Genomic DNA, 25,249 nt, shown 5'->3' on the forward strand with positions numbered 1-25,249 from the left:
CTCTCTCTCTCTCTCTCTCTCTCTCTCTCTCTCTCTCTCTCTCCTCTTTCTTTCTTGTGCAAAAACCTCCCAAATCAGACCAGGAACTTCTTCAAGCTAACTTCAAAGCAAGTGAACAGGGCAAGCCTCATAGTAGAAGAGTGGGAGTCTCACTGGGTCTCAGCTGTGGGGAACATTCTGTCTGAGTCTGCCAGGCAGGAAGGCTATGGCAACAGGACTGGCCTGGTTGCCACAGAGTAGCTCTGAGGGAAGGCTAGTTCCAGTGAGCATGGCAGTAGGAACTGGATTTGTGGACCTAATTGCTGGCTTCTTAAAGTTTCTCTAGATGCATTCCCAACATTGTCCAAACTGGAGAGAGCTAGACCAGAAGGTGGGCTCCTATTCTAGGACCCTGAAAACTCACCTTCTCTCTGGACTCTAGGCACTGGAAATAGATGATGGAGAGGTCCCAGTCTGCTGGTGAACAGCATACACAGAAGGTTGGCCAAGGGCTGCAAGTCAGATTTAAAAGGTACATTATCCTGGTTTCTTATTTGAACAGGTAAATATGTGATTAAGAGCAAGAGAGAGACCAGAGTACTGAAGCACAGCAAACACAGAGACTGGATATTGACTATCTTCATGGCCACAGAGGCTGTGGACTGTCTCAGGGAACGGTTCTATAACTGTTTCCGGAGTTAAGCCACATGCCCAGGTCCCACTGCTAGAGCAGGAGACAGAGCTGGATGTATGGTTGATCGTCTGTTTCGTTCTGCTTCAGGTTTTTGCACTGTTTGGGTGTGCCCACTGCCGCAGTGAGCAGCAAACTTTCGGAGGGTGTGAAGCTAGAGAAAACGCTCTGGTGAGAGGACGCTGGTGGGGATTGGGTGGTGTGAGCTTGGCAGTTCTGAGGCTTAGATGAGGATATTTTATGTCTGCCATCTGAAAGCTCACTCCCGCCCTTGAATGGAGTTTTCTAGGCGACGTATCAGACTGTTGCCAATGCTTTGAAGCTGACTGTTGTCACATACATTGTAATTTTGCCAGGTTTCTCAGAACCATTGTACCAAGAGCAGCTTGCATCTAGGGCATGTATTTGGCTGAGGTGATGCCCACACTGGGGTGAGGTGATGCTCACACTGCTCTCAGGCGTACAGAGTAGACATGAGTAGTACCTGGGATATTCATCGCTGTCTCATTTTTTGCAGGAAACACTCACGATCTGAGAATTGACTGAACCACTTACTACATGGAGAAATGTATCAGGAGTGTGAGACATGGTCAACACAAAGGACAGGGCTTCGTCTAATCCTCGAGCCAGTCTTGAGGAGCCATGTTCTCAACTGGAAGCACTCTCTGCAGTTGGAGGCAACACTCCCATTCCTTGCCTTTAAAAAATTTACACTTTTTCTTGAATGCTATTTATCCTGAGAAACTTGGAGAAACTTGGAGAATTTGGAGAGACACACTAGGTGTAAATGCCATTGTACTCCCTCTGGAAGAAACAAAGAATTGTTGATCTGGAGAGAAGGCACCCAGCACTAACATTTACTCTCTGACCAGCTTCCTTTGTTTTGGAACCTGATAACTCAAGACAACCCCAGGCAAGACCACCAACTACTCACTCTGTAGGCAGCACTCCATGCACTCGGTGCCTTCCTTGCTTGGCTGAAGGTGGAAAACAGGAGGTCTGGCCACGATTTCAGATGTCAGTGCTATCGTCCCATGAACTCCCAGGATCATCCCAGGCAGATTTTTTTTTTCCTAGCGATAATTTTGGGCCCAGATGAAATACTCATCACATTACTTGAAGAACCCATGAACCCATTTAAATTTGGGGGACAGACTACCACGAAGGGTGCCTCAAAAATCATTTTCTGACATCAGTGGTTTTACTTATCAAAACAATGCTGGTAGTGGCATTAGGGACTTCTGTGTTGCTGGGAGATGCTGAGACACTGGCAAATGTGATTCATTTAGACTAATAACCAGGCCTGGCTGGAGAGGGTAGTGTACATATGTAGGCTTATGCTATGGGAGAGAAACAGAACAAAGAATGTTTAATAGCATTCTAGGAAGCTAAGTCCTAGAAGAGAGGAGACCACACTGCCAAGGCTCCTCTGGCTGTGCATTCCCCATGCTGTGCTCGGCTGTGCCTTATGGGGACAGTAAGACAGCGTTAAGTGTTCTCAGGGACCATCTGTCTGTGACTCAATAGCCTCTGCTGAGCACTGACACTGACCATGTGGCTGTCACCTGCTCTTCCTGATGGTGCAACACTAGTCCCAGGTCTTTCTCTCACCAAGATGGAATGTAGCTGATGACCCCCTGGAGAGCCCCATTACTTGAGTTACTATGTGTCCTGGCATTTACAAGCCTTCCTTTTCCAATATTTTTTGCCAATAAAACCAAGATATAAAAATTATCCATTAGGAACATAACAAAATGTGTAGTTTTGTTTTTCCTTAAATGAAAGCACTCTCATGATGGTCTGTAATAAAGTCCCCTGTAGCCACCATCGAACCAACTAGAAATGCAGCTACCCAAGATTTTTCAAAATACACTGATTTTTAAAAGTGAGAGAAATAATGATAGTGTAAACAAGCCTTTGCCAGGAAAAAAATTTCAAAAGTAAATTTCAGAATGCACAGAAGTAGGTCCAGTTTCTAAATGTCACTCACACCCAAACCAGGGTTCCCTGCAGCTGTGTCATCCCCAGGAACTGCATTCACAAGTCAAACTTTCAAGAGCTTGCCTCAGAGCACTTTAGAGACCTCCAAGGGTGATTCCTTGTTTACAAAATCACATCTAAGCCCTACAGCCTAAGCGAAAACACAGTTCTTGCCCTCGGACAGCTCTCGAACTATTTTGGTGAAAGTAGCCATGAACTTTTTTCATGTTTCCTGGAGTTTTTGGTCTTCTTGTCCTGGAAAAGCTGTGAAAGATGAAGGTGATTTGTTTTGTTTTGCCTTTCCAGAGTTTGCCAAGTTGCTCTTAGTGGATGTTGGCTCCCCCAACCCCTCAGGTTAAGGCCATAAAGAGTTTCCCTTACTCTTGCCAAAGTGATTTCAGAAATTAAACAATTATCACTGAAAATCCATGGAATTTTGGGCCAGGTAACACTCTCCTTTAACTGAAGCACTCGGGAGACAAAGGCAGATACATATGTGTAGGTAAACCAAGCAATCCAAATTTCATCAATAAATAAGTGAATAAACACAGAGAAAAGATGTAAAAGATGTGCACAGTAGAATATCATACAACCTTAAAGAAAGATGGATGTTCCAAGACATAGGGACACAGTGAAAATAGTGAAATGGCTAAGTGAAATAAGCCAGGCACAAAAGGACAAACATCATGTGACTCCACTTAACTGAGGTACTCAAAGTAGTCAAACTCATGGGGTCAGAAAGTTGAATGATGGTTTCCAGGGCCTATGGGGAGGGGAAGGAATAGATGTTTAATATGTTTGGAGTGCTTGTTAGCATAAGAAGATTCTGGAGGCTGATGGTGGCAATGGTTGCACAACAGTGGGAATGAACTTAACGCACCAAACTGAACACTTAAAATGACCCATAAACATATATATGTTACCACACTGTAAGCACATCTGTATCATGTAGACATCACATCTGTATCATGTAGACATGTGCCATCCCTTGACTACAGCTTGTCAGCTCTTCAGCAGAAATGCCAGCCCTCTGTCCAACACCAGGGGCAGTGCCATAGCTTTCAGGTCCTCTTCACACCAAGGCCAAGTGTGCTGTGAGGCAGATGGCAGAGTTCAGCAGTGTGCTGATGTCTGAGACACTCAGCAGAGGCTTTTTCCCGGGTTCATGTTCTTGGCAACGTGATAATGTTCTTAATTAGCACAGTGACCCATGTGCAGACATCCTGAGAAGCCAGACTCTCATGCTGGGATAGAGTGGGAGGCAGGACGAGAGCTTCCAGTAGCCAGCCATGGTGGATCTTCACTTAGAACAGGTCCTGAGACATGTGGGGTAGGGGGCTGGAAGGAAGAAGGGCCCCAGATAGAGAGGGCAGGACGAGAATGTTTTGCTGACAGAAAGGAGATTTGAGACCAACTTCTAACGGTAATGATGTCTTAATCTCATTCCTAGAGAACAGTGAGGGGGGTTAATTTAGAGACTTCTGTGTGTTCCCTGTCCACCGAGGGTCACAGCATGGTCTCTCCTCTCCCATTCTCTCCCCTTCTCTTCCTAACTCTTTCTTTCCCTCCCCTCCTCTCTTCTCTCATCCTTTCCCCTCCATCTTCCTACAAAGACCTTATCAAATAATTGAAAGTAACTAGGGAAGACCCTCATCTATGACAGTGTGGCACCTAGTCCTTTCTCTTTCCGGGGACAGGCCCACTAACCACAAGTGTAATATTGGAAATGCTTTCAATGGTCGTTCCCCAAACACATACAAACGCTTAAACCTTATTTGCAAAACAGGTCATGGAACTGAAAATTTCCAGGACAAGATCATCTTGGATGTGCCAGGTAATCCCTAAATTAGAGTCCATATAAAAGAAAGGAAAGGTGATAGAGATACAGGTAAGGCCCAAGGAAGATGGACACAGAGAAAGGATGCAGCCACACCCCCAGGAATTCTTAAAGCCACCAGTAGCTACATGTAGTCAGGAAGGATTCATGATTTTGGAGTTCTGGGAAAAATTAACTCTTCCTGTTCACGGCAGCAGCTAGAAGATACAATTAAAAATTGCACACTCAAAACCAGTATGGCAGGCTCCTTCAATGCTAGGCCACAGCTGGTAAGCCTTGGGCATTCTTTCTTTAGGAAAATCCATGGCTGGGCTGGGCTGGAGCAGGGTTTCTGGGGACTCAGTTGCAAGGCAAGCTTCGGCACAGTGAGTGGATCCAAGACTCAGCATTGTTGAAATGCTTCTTGTGACACAGATGTTCCTAATGGTATGTCACACTCTGAGCTCACATTGTTAAGCAGGACACAGATTTTCTAACAGGGGTAGCACGGTACATAAGAACGTGAGCTGTACAGTGCTTCACCTAGACCCCTTGAGCACGCTATCTACATTTTGCAGATTTATATACAGTGGTTGTTTGTCTCACAGAGGTCAGTGTTATACCAAATATTGCTGTCCTGTAACAGCGAGAGGGGCAGGAATTAGCCTCATACAGACTTCTGTGGCTCGTCTTCCTCATCTGCTAAAACGGGGGACTAGGACTACCTAAGTTTCTTCAGCTCGATGTTTCTCTCACATGACACAAGAGTCTATCATGGGTCTTTGTTTTCATCTTTCACTTTCTGCTTGACACCTTTGCCCAATTTTCTCCATGCTAAATACATAAAATACCCTGAACATAACCGTAATTCAGTCTTCCTTTGCGCATCGCTGCTGTGGATTTGTTGTTGTTGTTTCGGTTTTTTATCTGTTTGTTTTTAGTGTCAGGTCTGAGAATTAAACCTAAGGTATTTAGGCAAGTGTTCTGCCCCTCGGCTGCACCCCTGGTGTTGGGAATGGCTGATTCTCATGAAATATTTGTTGCTGAGTCTTTCCGACTGTCCTTTGTTTTCAAAGAGAGTGTGTACCCCACATCTGTGTGTGTATATGTACAGCAGTTAACCTCGCTGACCTCATCCCTGGGGTTTGTTCATGCTGAACTGGCTTCATTCAAACTTGGTGTGAAGGTCAGCACTTGCAGCTGCAGTGTGTTCTCTCAGCACAGTCTGGGGTTGCTGCTCTGTGGGCATGAAGTACCTGATGCCTTTATCAGAATGTCACTCTCACAATCATTGACTCTTACGAAAAGCACTTTGTGGGATGACTCTGCAGGGTTTTGTGAATATGCTGGAGAGTGTCCAGTAATCTCAGCCTCACAACCATAGCAGAAAAGCCGTCTTCAGAAATCATCTGTGAATTCCTCTGCTCGCTTACTACATGGCCATGCTCACCAAAACAAGTACTCATAGAGCTTAGTTTTAAAAGTGAAACAAAACCAACTGGCAACCACTGCAGCAGGAGCCGATGCTCAACCGCACAGGCCCTGCAGCTCGCTGAAAACTCAGCTAGTTTCTTCACAGACCAGGCTCTACTCCCAGAGCTGGACTGGGACAGTGCTGCCAACAGGAGACTGGACAATAACTGTAACCTCCTCCTTACCTCAACTGGACTTCATTTTGCTTTTCATCACTGTCTCCCCTCATTTTTCTCCTGGACTCCCACTCTCTCAGTGAAACTTGTTTGGTGACAAAAGCAAAATACCTCATAGTTATGGATACTGAAAATAAGAAGGCACCTAGGACAGAGGCATGTCTCACATGTTCTCACGTACCTCACATGTTTATGTTCTCACATGCCCTCACATGTTCTCACATGTCTACATGTCTATGTTCTCACATGCCCTCACATGTTCTCACATGTCCCACATATTTTCATGTCTCACATGTTCTCACATGTCTATGTTCTCACATGCCCTCACATGTCTCATATGTTCTTGCATGTCTATGTTCTCACATGCCCTCACATGTTCTCACATGCCCTAACATCTCTCATATGTTTTCACATGTCTATGTTCTCACATGCCCTCACATGTGTCATACATCTCACGTATTTATGTTCTTACATGCCCTCACATCTTACATGTTCTCACATGTTTTCACATGTTCTCACATGTTTTCACATGTTCTCACAGGCACCTGCATCCATCTGCATCAGATCTGTGCTCATGGTTTCAGCTTCTTTGTCACTCAGGCTCATGGGGGCTCTTTTCAGTCACCTGACTTGCCATTCTTCAGTCCTCACTACATATTAACAGAACACTTTTCCATGGGGCCCTTGGAAGATTGCTAGCCAGTCTCTGATTGATGCTTTCAGATCATGTAACCCTGGTCATAGATGACAGATCCAGGGCACACACTTCATCGATGTACTCTGGCCTTTGCATATAAGATCCAAGAGAATCTTTATTCAGGCGACTGTGGATCTTGAACCACAGAGCACTATAGCAAGTATCAGCTCCTTCCCTGGTTTCAGTGTCTACAGGCCAGGAAGGGTGAGGTCAGAAAGAGGGACATCAGAAGTATGTTCAGGAGCCATGCATGAGCTAGTGTCCTTGTAGGGCTCAGCCCAACATGTACAAACATTGGGAAGGACAGGCTGAGGCTGTCCCGGGAAGTGTGTGACAGAGCAGGGGAGGCAAGTTCTCAGCTGTGCGTGTGTGCTGTGCACTTGGGAGGAAGTCTGCTACATCCTGCCACACTATACTCTAAGGGTCATGGCACTGTGTGAATTCCATTTGCAGGTCCCTTTTTAAAAGGCAGAGCTGGCTTTCTTTAATGGAGAAGAGCCACAGAAGAGAGAAGACAGCTCTCCAGGCACTTGGGAGACACTGATGTCACCTACTTCACATCTGCTGGCCTCTGCTCCCTGCTCCTCCCACCTCCTTTTCTGTCTTGTGTTCTTCATATCCTGTGCACATATACTAAAGGTTTCTTATGTATAAACATCAGTGTGTGATATGCAGAATGGTATAGCAAATAACAAATCCAGTAAAACTCTTGGGAGAAAACAAAGTGTATCTTCACCACTAGGCACAGACAAAATTTCAGTAAGACATAAAGACCACTAAATATAGAAAAAGAAGGAGGAGGAAGAGGAGGAGGAGAAGAAGAAGGGAAAAGAAGAAGAGGAGGAAGAGAAGAATGGAGAAAGGAAAAGAAGAAAGAGACAAATTGCAATTCAACAAAGTTAACATTTTTACTCACTTAAAGTTGCTCTTAGGAAAACAAAAGAGCCAAAGACTGAGAAAAACATTCTGATGTGCATAGCTACACAAGACATATCAGAATAAATAAGTAACCATTCACATTCCAATAAGAACATAAACCAGAATAAAATTAGCTGAAGGCTTGAGAAGCCACCCTCTAGACACATAAATAATCTATAAATATATGCAATTGCATATATGGCTATAATTACAAGGACTGATTGTGTTAAAAGTATGTCAAATAAACGCAGAAAGGCAGAAGTTGCCTATATTTCTGGTAGCAGAGTGTCTTAGCTTGTGTCCTATTGCAGTGACAAAGCACTATAATGAAAAGCAATGTGGGGGAGTTTGACTTCTTTCCTCATCACACTCCATCTCCCAGGGAAGTCAGGACAGGAACTCAAGCAGAGCAGGAACTTGGAGGCAGGAGCTGATGCAGAAACATGGCGGTCTGCTGCTTACTGACTTGTTTTCCATGACTTGCTCTCTGTTTTCTTATACTACCTACCAGGTAATGTAAGACTACCTGCCCATGGATGGCACTGTCCACAGTAGTCTGGACCCTCCCAAATCAATCTTTAATCAGGAAAATACCCTCACAGGCTTGCCCCAAGCTAGTGTGATGAAGGCATTTTCTCAATTGAAGTTTCCCCTTCCCAGATGATATTAGCTTGTGTTAAGTTGACAACGACAACAACGATAATAGAGAAAAATAGTGTAATCATTTGGGACAACTGTTATTAGTTAACTTTTGAGAAAACAACTACCTCATGGCTGACAAAGTCTACTTCTAGGTATTTATCTGAAGAAAATGAAAATATGAGTCCATACCAAGACTCATTCAAGAATGTTCACAGACAGTGATCCCAAAACAATCAAAGTGTTTATCAGTTTTGGAGATAAATGAATGGACAACAAGACAAAAATGTAGATTGATCTGTAGTGGTAGAGCGTGTGGCAGCTGTTGGGATGTTGTTAGTGCTTGCACTGGTTGCAAATGGATGGACAGTTCACTGTACAATAATTTATAGAATGATACCAACAGCTTAAATGACTCCTTATATACACAAAAATATAACTGAATCTAGAAAGTATATAAAGCAGACAAGAATGATTTTTTGTGTGCAATTTTAATTACATAAAGTTATAGAACTTGCAAAAATAATCTCTAGTTACAGCATTTAAACAATAGTTTTCTCTTGGTCATGGTGTGGGAGGCTGAAGGGCCTGAAGAACTGTCAGGAGAGGTGGAAATGTTGTCCATCTTAAGTAGGTAGGATGTTGGCTATAGAATACACTGGATTACCATGGTTCCCTGTCACTTCTGGACTAACATATCCTAGCTCCACCTGCTGGGACCATCAGCCAGGACAGCCCACATCTACTTTCCCCACTGGGCACTGCCCCTGGCTGCAGGGAAACTATTCTGTTTGGTCACTTTCCTTACAAAAGAAGAGCTATGATTAATGATGTTCCAGTACAGAGTCCAAGTCTCATGCCTCACTGAGATTCCCAAAGGGTCACACCATCTCCAAATCCCCCCATAGTGTTGCCCAAGGTCTCATGTGAGGCAGATTCTCTCTCTCCCCAGTCCAGCTCTGGTCTCTTCACATGTATTGTTCAGAGCACACATAGAAAACTTTCTGCATATACTTTTTCCCAGAAAGTAGAACCAGAAGTGGTCCCAGAACATGGGCTTTTAAATGGAATTTTGGAGAAGACTGGGTGGTCACAGGACAGCAATGTAGACTCATCTTTAGAAGGATGGAGAGTGTGACTAGTCCATGGCTGTAGGGTGTAACTGTGTTATGTGTCCTGGTGGCAGATGTGGCTGGGACATCAATGATCCATTTAAATGAATGGAAGGAAGCCCTGACGGCAAAGACTTTGGCACTGAGTGGTTGCTGCTGCCTGTAAAGACCCACTGAGGAAAAACAGTGATTGGCTCAGGATGCTCCTCACCATTTCAAGGCAGAATATGAAGGTAGTGTTGAAGAAATTAAGTGAAGCTGAAAGAGTATAAAGCATTCATAGGAAGGGCCAAAGAGATGGCTCAGTGGCTAAGAACAGGTGCTTCTCTCAGAAAAACACCGCAGTCTGACAACCAGCACTTATATCATCCTGCTCACAACCACGTGTAACTCCAGATCTGAGTGACCTGACACCTCTGGATTTTGTGGGTACCTGCGTTCATGTTCACATAGCCCCACACAGATATGCATGCATACATATAACTTTAAATAATATATTTTATAAAAGATACAGGTATAGAACTCAAAGGACAGTTGTGACAGTCTGCTTTCTGTTGCTGTGGCTAAACACCTAAGACGAACAGCTTTAAAGAAGAAAAGGGTTTATTCTGGCTCACGGTTTCAGAGTTTTAGCCCAGAGTGACTTGGCTTTCTTGTTTGGAGACCTACCTGTAGCAAGGGAGCATGTGGTAGCACGGAACTGCTCGCTTTATGGAAGCCAGGAAGGAGTGGGAGAGGAAGATGAGGTGGAGAAGAGGGAAGGAGATGAAGAGAGTGGGAGAGAAGTGGGTAGAAGAGTAGAGGGGCAGGAAAGACCCAGGGTCCTATTCTCAGCTCCAAGGGCACAGCTCCACTGAGCTAACCTCCTTCTACTAGGTTCAACCATAAAAATATTCAGTTTCTCCCTATGGTGTCACAGGCTGGTGAGAAAGACTAAAGTCTTTCAAAGCAGTAATAGAGCTTCAGGGTCGGTCCACTCCTCATACTAGCAAGTCTCCAAGTTCAAGGCACGAACTCTAGTTTGGAATAAGAGGCATCATGAAGATTGTAGTAGGATACAAAGTAGATAATTTGGAGAATCTCAAAGTCCTAAGTATCTCCAATGTAACTTGCCTTCAAACGGCTCTCTTCTAATAACTCTAAAACTGCTGTGCCCTTTGCTTAGTGATATGCGGAAATAGTGAAATAGTGATATGTGCTAGTGAAAAGTGTCATATGAAGCAATGTGTGTCTTCACTCTGGATCTTCCTCATTCCCACACCATCCTCCTACTGGCAGTAAGACTGATAACAAAGGAGAACGTTCCACACTGCCTGGTTGCAGATGTCCTAGGCTGCCTAAGTCCTGACAGAGAGGGTTTGCAAATGTGTAGGTGGGATTATAGACTTAAGAGCTGGATGGTGGAGCCCTTGCCCTTGGACGCTGCCACTCTAACTCCACTCCCCAGCCTGGGTCATCATTGCTAGTAAACAACTTGGCTTCATACCTGCTGGCTCCTCCAGTCTTGTCTATTTAGAGTAATTGTTCAGCCAATGTACTTAAGGTCCTGAGACTCCGACCCTGACCCTGTTATGCTGGGCCTACCTCCCCAAAGCGGAGATTGTACACTGTTCGACCCAACAATACAAAAATAAAACTTCCTTCCTATTTAAAGATAACTCAGATCTGCCTTGTGCATCTTCCGGTTTTTGCTTAAAAGGACATTCATCGGAATGTGAGAAATTATGTCATACCCTAACATCAAGTTTGAAAATAGATGAAATAAGTTGTAGGCAAAAAACAAACAAATAAACAAACAAACCACTAAAACAAAACAAGAACAAAAACAAAGCAAAGAATAAAAGAAAAACATTTATTTCACACAGAACACTGAGCTATCTGGTTATTTGGAAGCAGAACAGACAATACTTACGATTCCTTTTTTTTTTTTTTTTGGTTTTTCGAGACAGGGTTTCTCTGTGTAGCCCTGGCTGTCCTGGAACTCACTCGGTAGACCAGGCTGGCCTCGAACTCAGAAATCCGCCTGCCTCCGCCTCCCAAGTGCTGGGATTAATATACTTACGATTCTTATGGACCAACAACACTAGCTATGACTTGTCAGACAGTTATTGTGTACCCAAAAGTCCAATGTTTGTCCTTCTACCTAGTCTAATGATAAATTGTGAGGTAAGTTGTATCCCCACTTAGAAAGCAAATGAGACTCGGAGAACCGAGGGGAATGACCTGAAGTGATAAAGCTTGTGAACGGCAGGCCAAATCCCACTTGGGTTGGCTGACTGGAGCCCTGCAGTTTCTGCCACACAATCCTGCATCCTGGCCGCAGAGCTCTGGAGCCAGAGGGCCTCAGAGACTCCCTGATTTCTAGCCACTAGGCTTAAGAAAAGACGTCGTTTCTTTCATGGTTTTGTAGACAGAGTCAGTCATAAAGGGCATTCCTTGAAGACCTTCTGTTTTGAAGTGATAAAAGCAAGATTGAGAAAAGGTTCCCAGGCCCCTGATCTGGTCTCACCCTTGCCCTTGGAGCCAGGAAATGTGATTTCGCCCATCATCCCTCACTTACTGCGCATGCTCTGCTTCTTGTGTCTGCAATGAACTTTTTTTTTTTTCCTTAAGAAAAGAAGATAGCGTGGGTTAATTTCCAGTTCTCCACAATTTATCTGTACTGAGCTAGAAGAGTGTTGAGTGGGAAAGGGTTTCATTGTCCACCAGGGCCTCACAGCTCTTCAACACCCACCACTTCTGCCTCATGTCAGGGGAAAGCAAATAGGTTTATTAAATGGCTGTCAAACTGAATGAGTAAGCACCCAGGACACACAGAGGGAGATTGGATTAGAGGCACAGGACATGCCACACTAAACAAGGGCACAGATTTATGGCCTCGGCCACGTAGCCTTCAAAATGATGCCCGAGGTAGATTTGAGGACAGGGAGGCTGGGCTGAGTAAGTGCATGATGATGAGGAGATGGACAGATCAGGACTGGGCACCTTCCCGTACCCAGCACTCCATGCATTTGTTGCTGCTGTTGTTATTATTGGTTTTTAAAATTATGTGTATATATGTATATCCATGCATCTGTGCATCTATACGTGAGTAAGTATAGTATCCACAGAAGCCAAAAGAAGGTGTCAAATCCTCTGGAGCTAGAACCACAGGCGGCTCTGAGTCTCCTCCTCCCCTCCCCTCTCTGTCTCCACTCTCTCAGGCAGGAGAGAGCAAACTCTCTCAGCTACTGAGTCATCTCTCCAGTGGTGCTCAGAGCATTCAGAAGTGCATGAGTAATGACCCATGCTTAGAAGACCACGAACTCTTATCCTCACCAGGGTATAAGTGTCCAGGGAATGGACTGGGTGACTTTGTGAACAAAGGACTGAAGTCTTCTGTGCCTCAGGCCTGCAATGATCTTGGAATACTTATTCACCACAGCTATAGGCCACTGTCAGCAAGTGATCTATTGTAGTCAAAGGAGAAGTGAGATGAGATTGGTTTCTACCATTCTCTGAAAAAGCATCCTGACCTGTCGTTCCTTTTTTTTTCTCCCTAAGGGCAAGAAACATGTTTCTTTCCTCACTCCTGTCTAACTCCTCTGCAAATCTGTCCCATCCCTACCTGATAGGTATAAACTGAATTTGCCAGCTACAGTTCTTTCAAGGCGATACAGAATAGTGGTTTGAATGGGTATGATATATGTGAAAGAACTAAAGGGTGGGCTGGGGACACGGCTCTGTGGGCAAAATATTTGACTTGCAAGCATGAAGAGCTGAGTTCAAATTCCCAGAGCCCAAATAAATCCAGGCACAGCAGCATCAACCTGTAATCTCAGTGTTTCTATGGGAACATGGAAAGCAGAGGCAAGAGACTCCCTGGAAATCACATGCTAGCTACCCTGGTGCACCTAGTGGCAAAATAAGAGACCCTCTTTTCTGACTTCCACATACACACCATGGCACATGTATGCTTGTTTTCATGCATGTATGCATGTGTGCCCCCCTTCACACAGAGTAGCTGTTAAGAATAGTTGGAGAAAGTTTTCTTCTATCTAATTATTTATCTGTATCTTTAGGTCATGGGCAGAAGTGTCATTTTAAGAGCATCTTTATTAAAATGTGAAAGTATTAAAGTACCCAAGGAACAGAGAGCAAAAGACATCTGTGCGGGAAAGAGGTGGAGATGTGAAGTAAGCGTGTTTACTTGACAAGAAAGATGGATGAAAACAGATTGATTCCTGAAACTACCATAGGTTCATAGTCTTCCCCTCACAGACACAAAGCATGAGACACGATCAGGGCTGGTTCTGTGCTGAGTCCTTTATAGGTGCCACAGCACTGTACAACATCTGTATGAAGCAGATGTTAGGAGCCTCACTTTGCAGGTAAAGAAGCAAAGGCTCAGAAGGATACTATCATTTGCCAAGGATCACACAGTTGACCTGGAATCCACACCGCATTTGGTAACTTGGGAGCCCTGGTCTTCTGAGCTTTGGAAAATAGTGAGAAACTGGGGTTCCAAGAAACTGTAGGAGTCTCAGCTGAGAGTCCGACAAAGGGTGGGAAGGCCAGGATCTGTCTATGAGCTATGAGGTGGGCATGGGCCTGGGCACCAGCATTGGGTGTCACTCTCAGCTCCAGTGTGGGCTGCCCTAGATCTGGGATATCAGAAGTCTCATCTGGCAATTAACCTGTTATACTTCATCCTCCTTCGCCCCTACCCCATAGAGAATAGCTGTCTCAGTCAGCCGTTTAGCCACTCCAGCCTGAATGTGACCAAAAAAAAAAATAGATTAATGAACAACAAACAACTAGAGAGAAGTAGGCTCATTAAGTCTGTTTCAGCATCTGCTGCTGCAAGGGGAAGTGGTATCAGGGAGAGCAGAGCCACTGTGGTGTAGTTCCAACATCACTAACCAAGGCACTTGAGTCCTAAGGAAAGCAGTTACCTATAATGAATAAAAAACAGGGGAAGAACCCAGAAGACTTAACTGCTTCCTTTTGGAGAACTTCAGATCCAGGATTGAATGACAAAAGAGAAACCACTGGGATGAGCTCTACTCAGCTGGTGGCTACTGCTTATGGCCACCCTAATAACAGGAAGTGCTGGTCTTATTGATACCATTCAGTACATGTATTTTAAATTGTTTATCCTCCACAAAAGCCTTAGATGATAAACACCATAATTATTCCTAGTTTTCAGATACTAAAATGGAGACCTGGAAACATCACACCATTTGTGCTTAAGTTAAATGATTAGCAGGTATGAGAGGCCCCACAAGCAAAAACACTTGGTACCAGAAACTCCCAGCCTTGAGGCTAAACATTTCTGGTTCCATCATACATGCCACCCCTACTCTCAGATATGAACATATCATTGTTGTATCTGAACCACAGCTCTAGTGCTATGTCCCAACCTGCATGTCCCCAGCCTCCATGAGGGCCCTCCCTGTTCAGCACATGTATTTATATGTGTCCAACTATAAGCATCTACCCCATCTCCTGGAAAAGACAGTGGGCACAGACACTTGTTAGGGACACCTGGGTATTTGTCCAGGCTTAACAAGGCACCTCTTTGTGGCACCCTACCTATAGCTTCTGTGGAATCCTTGAAAAGATTGATCACTATTGTGTATACATCTCTCTGATTACTTACTGCAGCATAATAAACCATCACATTTATTATGTTTTTATTAAAGTTATATTTTCTAGAACATTCTTGACCTCTGTATCAAGTCTAGGTTATGAATGTAGCCTGTAGGGGTTAAAGAACTCTGAAGACACTGCATTGACTTACTTGTAAGCGTGTTTGTAGTTTCATGGCTGCACGTACGAAATATGAGATTGCTGGCAGTAATTCGAACACAGTAGAATGTACCATTTTTCTCTTTTACCTATGTCTTAGGGCTTATTGCTGTGAAGAAACACCTTAACCAAGGCAACTCTTATAAAGGCAAACAGTTCACTGGGGCTGGCTTACAGTTTTAGAGGTTCAGTTCATTATCATCATGGCAGGAAGCATGGCATGGTATAGTCAGACATAGTGCTGGAGAAGAAGATAAGAGTTCTACATGTTGAACTGAAGGAAGCCAAGAGAAGGTTCTTTTTCCATGCTGGGCAGAGCTTAAACACCAGGAGACCTCAAAGCCTGCCTACACAGTAACACATTTCCTCCGACAAAACCACACCTATTCCAACAATCTCACACCTTCTAATAGTGCCACTTACCACGGGCCAAGCATATTCAAACCACCACAACCTCCTTCTCTCCTTTCCATTTTCCTCCCCTCTCTTCCCTTCCTCTCCTCTTTATCTCCCCCACCTTTCCATCCTTTCCTCTCTCTTATTTATGATGCTGGGATGAAACTCAGGACTTCACACACAAAAAAAAGGCAAGCACTCCATCCTTGCAACTCTTGGGGTTTGACCATTTGTTCGGATGTGATACAAACAAAACAACACCTGTATACATGCACAGTGAATGACACAGCAAGAAAGGAACCTTGAAATTCAGGAATACAAATCCTTTATATTACTAAGAAGCAAGCACACTAGCTATATGTCAGAAGAGTACAGTCTTTATTAAACAGAAGCCGACCTCCTAAGCTGTAAGCAAACCTGCCTTTTGCTTCCAAGGTATGATCTCAGTTGATCTCAGTTCTTTGATGTTGACACTATCAGCATCCTTTCAATGATAATTCAGAGCAAAGGCAATCAGTGCCCTTTGCTCATAAGATGGATAGAAGTATGAGAGGCTCATGGAGGATTGCTTCACATGTTGACAGTTTTGTTCTCCAAAGGTCTAAAGTCAAAGCTAGAGCAACTCACATGGTAGCTAGGTTGGAATTAATTTCTTTATTTGCATATCTGTTGGCCAGGCAGCCCTGAGGGCTGAGCTTTTCTGGTACTGTTAATTGGAATCACCTCTATGGGATTCTTACACCAGCTGGATGGACAAAAGGTCACATGTAGAAACAACTAAACTCAAGGAGACTGAGTCCTACAGCACACTCAGCCTCATCTGCTGGCAGCCAGATTGAAAGCAGAAGGGGATTAGACTTAGCCTCTTGCTGTGTTGCAACAGCAAGGTCAAAGTTCACGTTAGAGAAGACCACAGGAACCAAGCAGGATAATACTATTTGAAAACCATGTCCATGGAGGGAAGGACTGATTAAGTTTGTTGTCAAAAATATGCATACAAAGAATCACTCTGTGTAGGCTGATAGTCATACAATGTGGTGAGAGCTGAGACTGGGCCAGTGAGATGGCTCCATGAATAAGAGAGCTTGCTACCAAGCCTGATGACTTGAGTTCAATTCCTGAAACTGTCATGGTAAAAGAAGAGAACTGACTCATGCAAGTTGTTCTCTGATCACACATGTGATCAGAAAATAACAAAATATATTTGAATAGAAATATTTAAAAGTCAAACTAGATATCCATAGCGCTGTGTTGTACGGCTGTGTTTCTGGCTCATATGAAACAGCTGTGTGGTGAACTTGGGCAGTTCACTCACCTGTTTGTACCTCCATGTCCTTGGTACCTTGGGAAAGCATCTGAAACACAGAAATGTGTCCTTGTCACTTCACAGACAACACTGAATGAGCATATTGGTCCTGAGACATACCTGACTGATGTGAGACTGTCCAGAATGTGGAACATCTATCTGCATTGGAGCCTCTTCTTGGTTCTCAGGGTGAATGTGACCAAAGCCTTTTAACTGTTGCAACTGAGAGGCCCAGGAAGATCCATAGGAACACCTGGATTTCTGTTCTCTAAGGTTTAGACAACAAAAGAACTCAAGATGCCACTAAACTGATAGGAAGGAGGTGAGCCTGGGAGGAATTGGGAGGAGGAGGGGGGATTAATAAGATTAAAATTTGTATCAAATTTGCAAAGACTTAACAAAATATTATTTTAAAAAGCCTTATGGGCTTTTGCTAGTCCTGGACTCTTTGGCCTAATAAAAAGGAAATGAGTAAGTGGGTTTGGGGGTAGAAGAGACAATATGATTGTGGAGGGAGAAGTGAAGGGCAGAAGAGACAATGGGCCCTGAAGGGCTGAGCCATAACTTCCTGGCAACTATAACATGATGGTTCCAAAGGAAATCAGGAATGGAAGCACACAGTCTTCTGGGTGCTTCTGGGAACTAACTGTCCATCTAGAAACAAGAGATGTAAAGCAAACTGCCTAGGAGTTGGTGGCCAGAAAAGGACAGAGCCAAGTCAGAATCTAAGGATTGCTTGACCCTCAAGCCTAACTTCTTCCACTGCTTCATTTCCTCTTCTCTCTACCTTAGGGTGGAGAGAGGACAGGTAGAAAGTGGGAGAGAAAGGCTGGGGTAGAAGCTGGAGTAAGAAAGGCAGTCCCAGATTGGCTCCTGAGAACTGATTGCCATGAGATAGTCTACTATGTCCTGGAGTAAGGCTGACAAAAGAAAGGACAGTCACATGGAACGCTGACAAGCTGTTTGTTCATGCCACGCTGTGTATGAATGTTTCTGGCTGTTACACTTTTAGAACCCAAGAATGATGTGATCAGGGCAACACACTCTCCTGAATCTGTACTCAAGCTCCTCTTTCTAATACACACCAAGACACTCTGTTGAGAAAGCAGTTGTGTGTGCTTGTTGTGAACAAAACACTTGTCTGCCTCTGGTAATAATAATTAATCAGGACAGGTCACTGCCCTGAGTCCAACCTCAGTTTGAATTTAAACTTTAAATTATTTGTATGCAGATTTTAAGGAGTACAAGAAAAAATATCTAGGTTCACTGGGGCAGAGCTGTGAGAGGAGTCTTCTTTGGGGAAGAGACAGCTTGGTCAACTCTTGAAGAACAGTAGGTGAAGAGTGAAGGAGAGACTGGTACAGGGGCACGAGTTTGTGTCTACCATATGAGTACATGCTACATCTTCCTACTTACTTGCCTCCATGGGTTAGAATGCCTTTAGCTTTGAGTTGCATACAGCACAAGTCAACAGCTGTCAACAAGAAATGGACAGCTATTTATACACGGCAATGAGAAGAGGCCACACTTACAAAAAGAGTAAAGACATTTAAAATCTTGAAAGAAACCGAAGCTTGACTTTCTAGAAAGCACAAAGAAAGATGCTTCTGATCTTAGGATGCTGTTACAACCCAATGAATCCATCATGAATTAAAAATACTATGAACTGAAGTTGAATTCAGTCCACCTAACCTACCAGATTAAGCCACACAGCTTTCTGATTTCATTGTGCCTGGTGGCTCCTAATTGCTGCTCAGCATGGAGAGAACATCTTGTTACTTATCAACAGCACAAGAAACAACCAGAACTCAAAAATTAGTTTCTAGCCAAGTCTGGTGCCTCCCACACCTGTAATCTCAGCACTTGAGACATGTAAGCAGGAGAGTCATAGGTTCAAAATTATCTTCACTGCACAGCCAGTTTGAGGCCAGACTAGATGAGACCCTGCCTCAAAAAAACTTTAAAAAAAAAATCAAGGTTTTTGTTGAATGGGCTTTAGTTTTATGTCATCACTAATTCCATCCTGTCAAGAATCACCTGTGAGCAAAACTGACAAAATTCATTAACAACTAAAGAAAACCAGCACACAATACTTCTAGCACACACAAAAAAAATGGACTTTGTGGCCTGAAAGTTTCACAAACAAAACAACATTCTACAAGAAGCAAATAATCTTTATTTTTATATAAACTTTAATTTACAAAAAGGTGGGGAGAAAGATAACTAGTTTTACAATCTTCTCACCAAAATTGGACAAGGAAAATACCAAGAAATAATTATAGGTCAACAATTGACAAGTGGGAATTTGTAAAGCTAAAAAGCTTCTATACAACTAAGGAGACAATCAAGTGAATAAGGAACCCACAGAATTGTGGAGAATTCTTGTTAGATCTATATTTGACAGAACATCAATATCAAAAACTCAAAGTACAAAGAGTCAAGGAAGCAAATGACCCAACTAAAAAAAAAATAGCCAGGGATCTAAACAGAGTTCTCAATAGAAGAAATAAAAATGGATAAGAAATACTCCCAAAGTGTTCATCATCCTTCTAGTTCATCATCAACTAGAGATGTATACAAAAACAGCTCTGAGGGTACATCTTACCGCAGGTAGAATGGCAAAGAGCTACAAAACAATCAAAACTGAATGCTGGAGAACGCGTGGGTAAAGGAAAGCCTCATGCACTGTTGGCAGGTCTGCAAAGTGGTGGAGCTACTCTGGAAGTCCGCGTAGAAATTTCTCAAAAGGCCAAAAATAAAGTTAACCATATAATCCAGATGTACCACTCCTTGGCATATGCCCAAAAGACTGTACATCCTACTTCACAGATATTTGCTGAGCCATCTTCATTGTTACCCTGTCCTCAATGGGAAATGGAAGCAATCTAAATGTTCTTCAACTGATAATTGCATAATGACAATGAGAAGCATATTAACAATGGAATATTCAGTTGTAAAGAGAAATGACCCCTGGCTCTTACACTTTGACATCTTGACAGTGTCTGTCTCTCTGTCCTACACTTCTCAGGCTGAGACCTTCTCCTCACAGAAATGGGAATTCTCCTCTTTCCTTCATTCCTTTCCCAGAAACCTCAAAGTCCCACCTGTCTCCCTGCCCATCCATTACCTGGTAGCAACTTTATTTACCAATTAGAATCAGCTGTGGGCAAAGACTGTCAGCTTCTCACATGCAGACAGGCAAATTCTCATGTCATTTGGGAACCCAATTAACATAATATAATATAAGCAATAAACCAAATCCACAATACTTCCCCACTCCCCTTCCTCAGCAATGGTCCCTTTATGCATTCCTGGTATCAGTAGTTACTCCAGAATATATACTCACATTTGAAGATTTGGAGCTAGAAGCCTCCAATGAGAGAGAACATGTGATGTTTGTCTTTTGGGGTCTGGAGTACTTCCTTCAATATGACCTTCTCTAGATCCACCTATTTACCTACTAAGTTTGTGATCTCATCTTTATTCACAGCTGAATAGTATTCTATTGTACATATGCATCACATTTTCATTATCCATTCTTCAGTTGAAGGACATCTGGATTGTCTCCATCCCCTAGCTATTGTGAATAAAACAGCAATAGCTGAACAGCTATCTATGGAGAGAGATGTCAAGTGTGTTGCTTTGACGCTGTTCTTTAATTGTTTATATAGTCTAGATATTAATTCTTTGTCAGATTATAACTGGTAAAGATTCTCCTTCTGTGGGCTTCGTTTTCATCCAACTGATTGTTCTTTCAAGGCAAGTTATCTCTGTGTAGCCATGTGTGTCCTGGCTAATCTCATGGAGGCAACTTCTCAGTTGATAGTCCCTCTTTCCCAATATGTCTAAATTTGTGTCAAATTGGTAAAACCTAAGCAGCTTACATGGTAATCTCTGTGTCTCTGTCTGTCTGTGTCTCTCTGCCTCTCTATCTCTCAGTCCATGTGTCTCTCTCTATCTCTGTCTGTATCTCTGTCCCTCTGTCTCTCTCTGCGTGTGAGCTCGTGCTCGAGTGTTTGTGTGTGTGTGTGTGTGTGTGTGTGTGTGTGTGTGTATTTGGTTGTATTATCCTAAAGTTCACATACTGATGCCCTAGCCCCAGGTACTTAAGAATGTTACTGTAGGCATACATTTTTCTCAACCTACTTTAATATGTGTTCAGCCTCCACTCTAGCCCACCACATATGGAGCTCAGCAATACAATGTAAGGAGAACAAATACATACATGCTCTCAGCAAAGAATAGTGAGGCAGAGTGAAGCGAACCAATGCATGAACTCCCACTATCTGTGTGGAGATACACACATACACACACACACACACACACACACACACACACACACATCTATCTCTATCTCTATCTATCTATCTATCTATCTATCTATCTATCTATCTCTTTCATGCATCCTTTCACGTGCTTGCTATAAACATCCTTTCACCTGTGTCTGCTTTAGAACAACATTCTTTCACATGTCTGCTTTAGCAAAACATCCTTTCACCTATGTGCCTCAACAAAACATCATTTGACATAACCTGCTTTCCAATGAAACCGGAAGTTTCCACTTCATAGTACCCTCTTTGGAAATAGGATCATGGTAGATGTAAAATCAGGGTTTTTCACTTAGATGGGCCTCATTCAATAAAATGAATGGAAAAACGGTCATAGCAGATTGTTCTACCAGTCTATTGTTTTGAGACTTTTAGATTGCAGAACTGTGAGACACCTTGTATTTGCTGTTTAAACCACCTGCTTTGTATTTTTGTTCCAATGAATCCACCCAGCATTCTTCCTATATGTACGTGTCTAGAGAAATGTTCACAGGATTGCATCAAAGATGTGTACTTACACTAAAGCCACTGTAACAATAACATTCTGAGAATTCATCATCGTCTCACCAGCCCTAGTTGGATTTATTTGAAGAATCAATTGTCACTATTTAAAACCTTTGAAGTGGTGGCTGGGGGGTTGGCTCAGTGGCTCAGGGTACTTGCTTATACAAACATGAGGACTGCAGTTCAGATGGCAGCCACACAAAACAAGGCTTTCCCATAAGGCCTGTACTTATAGCTCTAAGATGCCCACCACTGTCTTCTGACCTCCATTGGCACAGGGTACACACCATGCACACAAACACACAAACATACAACACACACACACACACATACATACAAATAAATGAGCCAAGTATGTTTTTAAAACATAAAACATTTAAAACTCTCTAAAATATCCAAACCATTTGATTTCACACTATGCGTATATTTTCAATACAACAAGAAAATAAATCAAAGATACATCAGGCATGTTTATAATCACTGGGTGGTTTTTAACGGCAAAACAAATAAGACAAGAAAAGCGTGGCTATTTTTTTCTCCTAAGTGTGTACTAGTGCAACGTAAATGTATGTTATTCAGCATCGATGTTGACTGGCATCAAGAAACTCATTTCTATTTTTAAAAGGAAGTAGACAAGCTATTGCTGCTTTGCATATTTATGTTGGTGCTTATGTATATGTAGCAGAAGAAAGTGGAGCCTTTTCAGGATGATGGCCATAGACAACTCTAACAGTTACCGTGAGGGAAGACCCTGTGTCTCCTAGACAATAAAACAGGAAAGCTGCCCCTCCCTCCATCAGTATGATGGGAGAACGACCTCCTTAGTTTGCCTCCAATGGCTTCTTTAGCCTGGTAGATATGGCCTGCATGGACAAAAAGTTGAAGTTAAACCAATTTATTTGGGTTGGATTTTAAATATTTTATAACTTAAACATTTTAAAGAACTTAGAGCTGGAGGTTTCAATTCAAAACAGCAACCAGAAACTTCAAAAGCCAACTAATAAACTTAATGTACAAGTTCGCAATGAAGAAAACCAGAACACCTACCAGGGAGCTTAAAAGAAGACTGTTAAGATGCAATTGTACACTGAAGCTCCATACATGAAATAGACGCTAATGTTTGTTGAGCAAACGGATAACAGGCTCCATTTATCAAGCCCTGTGCCGAACGCCCAGCGACGCATCATTCCGTGTGCATGGTCTCAGTCCATCTTCAAACACAGCTGAGGAGGGATTACCATAACTTTTGCTTTGTAAGGGTATCATCTAAGGCTGAGATTTTTCTCTGTTTAACATCTGGGGTGAAACTTTGACCCAAGAATGCCTAGCCTCAGAATGCAGGCCTGGCCTTAGAACCTAGGCTTCTTGCTGCATTTACACGGGGGTGGAGCCCTCGTGCTCTGCTCCTTAAAACCACATTACTCTCTAGGAATGCAGAATTAACCTTGCTAATCTGGAAACTATACAGCTCTACCTTCATGAGCACTAAGGTGTACTCCTGCACTCTATTTTACTTCGTTCTGATTGTAGTTTTTAAGTTAACTTTGTTTTGACACTAAGCATCATGGAGACTATAAAAAGAAACAAGATGAAGGCGGTCCCGGGAAGAAGAGGAGAGATAATGGAGCAGAGGATGTGGGCACCACACTGCATGAGGAACAGGGCTCTGGACGTGGTCTTTGTGGTTTCTGTAATTTTGTTTTGTGAGAAAAGCTATTTTTTTCTACCCCAGGTAAGTGGACAAGCAACTCTAGAATCCAACACTTCAGAAATAAACCTCAGCACCACGCCTCAGTTGTGTGGACCTAGGAAGTTGCTCAGGCTGATTGAGGTAGTGAGGTAATACATGTACAGCACATGATACAAGCACAAACTACATCTTACCTATCGCAGACTTTGTTTTCATGTCCATTGTTGCTGTCACTCTCAAAACCCAGAGGCCACCTTCTGTATCGCAGGACTGAATCTTTCCGTTTCTCTGGCCCAGCTAACCGAGTTTCCCTCAGGGGAGCTCACTCCTTGATCGTTCTTTGAGACTCATGATAGACCACAGCCCTGAGAGATGCTTCGACCATCAGCCCCTTGTGCAGATCTCACAATTGAGTTGTTTGTGGAAGGCTGAACGAGAGACTGATGACTCGAGATAAGATAGGAAATCAGGGCAGCCTCACCACTGCAGACTTCTGGTCTACTTGAAGAATGGGTCTTGTCATTTATTTGACAGTCCCCAGAATCTCACAGGAGGGAGGATGAGTAAAGCCAAGCACTCAGCAGTGTGTTCCTGATAGGCTTAAGAGTGGAGTTAGCTGTTCATGGGGTCCCAGGACAAGGATGAACTTTTCAACATTGTGGCTGTCCCCAATCTCTTGTCATTCATCCCAGTCAATTCTTGTTAAGGGTCTACACTGAGAGAAGGGGTTCAGGTAAATTTTCCTCTTCAGTGTCCCAAAACATTTCCTAGTCAGTTAATTTGGTCTGGCTCCAAAACTTGAACTGAAACAAGAATGTGCATTCTGTGCTGCCAGCCTGCAGCTGTCCTCCACCCTCTGCGTTATGAGGGCAGGACGACATTTTCCAGCAGAGACCTGTGTGCAGAAGCAGACGTGCCTACATGACACTGTATCACTCTTACGTCTTTCCTCATCTTGCTATCAATTTTATAGGATCATCACAGATCGGTGAGACCACATGTATAAAATAATCGGGAATGGCAGCTAGAAAAACGGAACAGTTGGTAAAGCACTGGCAAGCATGAGGATCTGAGTTCAAGCCCCAGATTGAAAAAATGAATAGCTAAAATAGCTGGGCATGGTGGTGAACATTTATTATTGCAGGGCTGGGCAGGTGATGAGACAGATCCCTGTGTCAGCTGGCCAGTCACCCTAGCCTACCGGGTGAGATCCAGGCCTGGAAGAGACATGGTCTCAAAAATATAGGTGGCTGGTTTCTAAGGAGGAATGACACCCAAGGTTTCTCTTTGACCTCCACATGCATGCAGTTGTACATGTGTGCACACATATACGCAAGTAACATATTCATGGCCAAGAGAGCCTTATTAAATGATTTCCAAGAAGCAGGTCCCATAGGACAAAGGACCCTTAATCACTTTGCTTGTTTTTTATGGAATGCTTTCATGCATTGGGTGGTTTTAGAAGTCAGTTGTTTCAAAACCTCAGTGATGATAAAAAGGGACCGCTTAGTTATGGTAGAGGAAAGCTTATTCAGGGTATTGCCAAGGTTTACCTTTCTCCAGCTGATGGCTGCTTACCAGTGAATGTATCCCTACATTTCAGGTCTAGCTAGCCTGGCTTCCCTTTGTATTCTCAGTGGTCAGGACAGTAACTGGCACACAACTGGCATCTCATGAATACCTGCAGAGAGAGGAATTGGAATAATGGAACAGAATCTAGCAGAGTGGAAACCACAGAGTCACCTTTCAACTGC

The sequence above is a fragment of the Grammomys surdaster genome, unplaced genomic scaffold (genome assembly GCF_004785775.1).
Source record: "Grammomys surdaster isolate TR1022 unplaced genomic scaffold, NIH_TR_1.0 140, whole genome shotgun sequence".
Taxonomy (NCBI): domain Eukaryota; kingdom Metazoa; phylum Chordata; class Mammalia; order Rodentia; family Muridae; genus Grammomys; species Grammomys surdaster.